This window comes from Macaca thibetana, chromosome 8, assembly GCF_024542745.1.
Source record: "Macaca thibetana thibetana isolate TM-01 chromosome 8, ASM2454274v1, whole genome shotgun sequence".
Lineage (NCBI taxonomy): Eukaryota > Metazoa > Chordata > Mammalia > Primates > Cercopithecidae > Macaca > Macaca thibetana.
The window spans coordinates 8,028,131-8,034,130 of record NC_065585.1 but is presented as its reverse complement, the minus strand read 5'-3'; positions in this window follow the sequence as shown (position 1 = coordinate 8,034,130).

Here is a 6,000-nt window from a genome sequence, read left to right as displayed (position 1 = left end):
AGCCATCTTCAGTGGGGTACCTGGATCATTAAAGAAGAGTTACATTCTTTGGAGATGCACCTGATAATTATCAGTCAGAAAAGGCTGGTAGAGGGCCATGGAAATGAAATAGCACCTCCCATCACCAGGTGGCCGCTTTGCAGTGATTCTCTGTTTTGAGGTCACCTCTATATGCCAGGGATTCAGTGGTTTGGAAATTAGACTGATTAGGCTGTACTGCAATGATATGGTATAATCCGGCCCACAGATAGTCATAAACTACTGTGAGAAAATACTTTTTTTTTTTTTTTTTTTTTTTTTGTCTGAGTCTCACTCTCTCACCTAGGCTGTAGTACAATGGCACATTCTTGGGTCACTGCAACCTTTGCCTGCAGGGTTCAAGCAATTCTTATGCCTCACCCTTCTGAGCAGCTGAGATTACAGGTGTGCACCACCATGCCCAGCTAATTTTTACATCTTTAGTAGAGATGAGATTTTGCCATGTAGCCCAGGCTGGTCTCAAACTCCTGGTCTCAAGTGATCTGTCCACCTCAGCCTTCCAAAGTGCTGGGATTACAGGCATGAGTCCCTGAGTCCAGCCAGAAAAGACATTTTTAATTTGTCTAGATTCAGTAAACAAAAGGAGAGGTGTTCTTCTTCCAATCCGTCCTCTCTGGAATTGTGCCGTTAGAAAGTCTGGAAGACTCAGACATATCATGGCCCAGGGTAAACACACAACAGATTTTAGCTATAATTGTTGTTATGATTATAATTAAAACTTTATTTAAGGAATGGAAAGTTAGCATTTTTCACAAACATTTAAAAAATAAAAGCAGTGTAATAGAGTGGAAAGGATTTGGGTTTTGAAATTTGAAAGACAATATGGTTCAGATCTTTGCTCTACATGTCTCTGAGTCATCAGGTCTTTCCTCAGTGCAAAGGGAATGATGCTGATGCTGTTGCGAAGACTTCAAGAGCTATGGAACCTCCATACCTTCTGTGGAGTTAACATTAAACATATATTTTTTTCCTTTTAAATCTTCATCTTCACCCCACATCCCTATTCATTTCCCCTTTGGAAAAGTCACCGCTCTGGGAGGCAAATTCTCATCTATAAAATGCTTACATGAAGAAGTTTTAAGGACTAAATGAGCTAATATATTCATATATAAGTGATCCACAAGCATTTAATTATATGGCTCTGGGTCGGTTATTTAAGAAACTATCTCATCCTTTAGGAAGAAGGAAAGCATTATTTTCTTATTTGCACAGATGGGAATATTCAATATGTAGGTGCATTTACCCCAAGAATAATGGCTCAATGGCCTTCTTCGATGAATTAAGGAGGTTGGTGGAAGAGGTAGCAGTATAAAGTAAAATTGTTCCCAAAATGTCATCACTGTGCAATAATGAGTTTTGTTAACTTGTTGAAAATTTCATGTAATTTGGAATGAAACAGATAGCCTGCTAAGAAAGACAAAATTAAAACAATTGTAGATATGGGAAAAAAATGAATGTCTCTTTTACCATTTAATGGTTTCTAATCTGAGGAGGTGAGTCATTTTAAATTAGTCATCAGCATAGCCTTAGAAATAACAATGCATTGAACCACAGTTTTAACATCATCTGGGATATGGAAATGAACACTGATGTGCCATCCAGATCCTTCTTTCAGGAATGACAGGATTAGTCCCTCAGCTGCTGGGAGTGCTGTCACTGGAAAGCTAGCTGTTGTCAGCTCCCTGTGGGAATTGTCTCAGATGGAGAATACAAGCTTTCTCAAAATTACACCACCTTCCTTCGCCATACCATATTTAATGACTGATGGAGCGAAGATAAAATAACAGCTCCCCCAATCCCGAATAGAACAACTCTGAAGGGTCATCAAAGCATCAGAATCTCCCTTAGGTTGAGACCTCCAATGAGATAACTTCATAAATTCACATTTCCTTTTACCTAGTTCTGCTTTCTCAGTTACCATGAATGCAGTTCACCCCAGAAACACTTCCTAATAACCTTTCTGCATGCTAACATCTATCTAAGAGTCTGCTTCTGAAGAAATCCACAACCGGTGCTGGAAATGATCTGAGAAAGCTGATCCTGGGATGAGAGTTGGAGCTGTAGCACCTATCTCCTGCAGACAATGAGGATCCCATCAGAAATCAGGACTTCACAAAAAGTAGCAGTGCATTTATTCAAGGTTTTGCTGGTGTTGAATTGGAATGAAGTGACATTAGAAAGCAGTTCATTATCTGGTCCAATAAATATGTTATTTGAAAAAATAGGGGGAAAATAGCCACTATGAAAACAATGAAATTGGGAATCTGTAGCTAAGCCCAAGTATTTCTTAAAAAGTAATTAATAAGAAGTTGAGATTGTTTAATCAGCAAGTAAGAGCTTAATGTGAAAACCAGAGGGTCTTTTTGGAACACGTAGAGAGGATCTCGTCCCCTGCAGCTGTATGGCAGATAAAGCTGCGGACATGCTTAATTACTTAATTGTAGGAGTAGTCAAACTCCAAAAATAAACTCCGAACTAGGAACATCTTTTATGCCAGAATTCTGGTAATGAAAGAATGAAAGAATGAGATTCTGATACATCTTAGCTGATGCATGAAAAAGTTTTGAATCTGTATGTTCCCTGGAATCTTCTGATCCTGCAGAAGTACCTACTGTCCTATTGCTTGAAGATGATACGAAACTTCTTCCTAGAAGGACAACATGTCCGCCATGTAGATCCTCCCTCAACTCCTCTCCTGGATGTTAGGCCAATAACTAGGGTTAAGTTACAACATATTCTGATGGGACAAATTGGTCCTTGTAAAGGAAGAAAGGGGCTATGCATCAAATAAACTGTAAGACCTAACGAACCTCAACTGAGAGCAAGTTGGCAAAGGTCACATGGGTTTGGATTCTGAGGGTGCTATACAAAGATAGGGTGAAGAATTTAAGATTAAATAGGGGGAATTTATCAATTTGAGAAGACTCTTCCAAGTCATATGTCTTGGCAAAGTCCCCAGGAGATAGTGAAAACATGCTAAAAGGCTAGTTCTAGATGCATGGTAAAATTGGTGGCTCACATAAGTATCTAGAAATACCTGAATTGCATTGCGGATGGTTTCAGATAGGATAAAAAGGATGATACAAGTAGGCATCATTAAGAACATATATTGTGTAATACTGGAACCACCACTGCTCCCTGACTCCCAGCAGATGATTATGTTCCACAGAAGACCCTGGAAGACGTATCATTTACCAAAATAATAAAGAATGCACAAATAGGAGGTACATCACCACCCTGAGATTTTCAATAATGGCTCTTTATGTCAGGCACACGCTGCAAAAAGGGCATTAAAGAATGAAACTCACTCTTAGAGATGGGGTTAATAGTATCCTGATACAAATTAGGCCAGGTTGTAGTATTTAACCTTCAGATATCCCATTGTTATGTGAAGTCAAGATCTTTTTTTCAAGAATGAAGGACTTAATTCCCCAACTTCAAGTCCAAAGACACATTTCCTTCCTGAAGAGACCTGCCTCCAGTGACTCTTAGACATGGAGGTATAGTGACTGAACCTCCTTACCTCATCTTGGAACGACTGTCAATGATCATTTGAGGTTTAAGATTTCCATGGGGCTGGCTAAGGACTGCACTGAGACTGCACTGAAGGTCAACCTCTCCTCCTGCATGAACATACTTTTTTAACCATTATCTCACAGTCATTTATTCCATAATCATAAGAATTTCTTAATATAAAGCTCAGTCATGGAAATCTCTGTCTCTCCCAGGGAAGCCGTTTGGTAACAAATGTCAGTTACATCTACATTGATGGGGCTGTCCTATTTTACACGTGTGCTTTTGTCTTAGTTTTTCAGCTCTCTGAAAAACATTTGTATCTCTGTGTCTCTAAACACTTATTTTTTTATTTGTAAACAATGTAAATATGGTGTCATTCTTAACTCTTCATGTTGGTTTTATCTGTTTATTTTTTACTATAATAAGAAAGTTTAATATTTGATGAATTATCATTTTATGCAAGATACTATGCTAAAATGAAAAAAACTTGCCTCGGGTCCTCATGCATCCCCACTATTTATAGAGCTTGAGCATTCAGGTATATTACAACCTCTCTGAGTTTCTGTGTATTTAACTATAGTTTAACAGAGAATGCCTCCCTCACAATAATGGAGGGTTTACATTTATATGGCAAGAAACTGTGTAGTTTTTTAAATGGTACAAGGGACACCAAAGAACTGTCATTGTCATAGGCATTGGTTACTCATGAAAGTAACATCAGATCCATGGGCAAAATAACAAATACAAAATGGCATTCATGTTAGTAATAATCCATAGAATTATTTTAAGTCATTTCTCATCCATAGCTAAGATATGAGCTTTGGAATCTGGAAAAAGTTAGATTTGACTTCTACCTCTACCATTAATTTCTGGGTGAATTTAGAAAATTTAGGTTGACCCTTTTGTGACTGATTTTTTAAACCTATAAATCTATAAATAAATGCTATTTATTTCACAAAATTTTTGTAAGGACTGAATGAGGTAATATACGCAAAGTACTTAGCACTTAGACATGTATATGCTAAGCCCTAAAGCAATGAGAACAATTATTGGTTTTATTTTATGAATTGCTGCTATTACCATAAATCTTTACTCCATACCTATGAGATAGATAGGAATGAGATTATTAGTCCCATTTAGGACAAAGAACAAGAAATAAAGTAAGTTTCCAGTCATATAGCTAGAAAGTGGTGAAGCTGGATTTTCAGCCAAACTCCTTCATCTTCCTGTATATATCATGTTCATTCCACTAGGCCTGGTCCTATAACAGACTTGGGATCTAAACAACAATACTACTGAACAGGAGTTCAGGTTATGTTGAGTGTTAAGGTGTTGGGTGACAAAGGTGTAAAGAGTCTTAGTCCTTAACTTTTGGAGAAAATTTTAGCTTCTCAGGATTCTCTGTCATCAAGCCCAGTGGTTCATTTAATGCCTCCATCGCTTAAGCCATAACCTGACTTCTGATTCCACAGGAGTTTCTTACATTAACCTTTTTTCTCAACTCAGCAATTGCTCTCTTGTTGATGCCTTTTGAGGAATATCTTTTATATAGAGTTGTTTGGCCTGACCTGACCTGGGAAACAAAACTCCCCTCACAAGCAGAAGAGGAAATAAGGAAACAATAACATGTCTTTGATTGCACAGTATACATTATAGGGGTTATCGTGATGTTAGTTAATATAAACACCCTGTGTTAGAGTAAAAGGAAGGAAGGAGGAAAGAAGGAAGAAGGAATGGAGGGAGGGAGGGAGGAAGGAAAGAAGGAAAGGAGGGAGGGAGGGAAGACAAAACAAAACACAAAGGCCTAGAGTGGGAAATAAACACAGTTTAACAATCCTTTTTTTATGCCTGTTATTTAATAAAATGTCATGGCTTGGAGAAATCATCCACCCTCTCCTGGAGCCATATGATAGGAGCTCAGAGCATTGTGGACTGTCTGAGTCTAGAATTGCTCTCCCTCAACAGCACTGGGACAGTCTAAAGTGGGATATAAACCAGCAATGGGATATAAACTCCTCCTGGCTGAGGAAACCTCTTGTTCCCCACTACGGGACAGAGCCTTCTCATTCTCCTAGACTACATTTCTTCTTTTCTCTGGGAAGCCTTCTTTGATTCATCTTTCAGCAAAAACTGCACATTTCCTTTGAAATGTCTTTTGCACATTTAATACAACAGTATTCACACTCAATTGCAAAACAGCTTTACGTTTCTCCTTTTCTGCTGGAACATTCAGGCAGTAGAGGATCAACTCATCTGCCTTTTTTCGGTGCCTAACATAATGTCTGGCTGATATGGTTTGGCTGTGTCCCTACTTAAATCTCATCTTGAGTTGTAGCCCCCATAATTCCTACATGTTGTGGGAGGGACCCGATAAAAGTTAACTAAATCATGGGGGCAGTTCCCAGTTCTAAGGGTAGTGAATAAGTCTCAGGAGATCTGATGGTT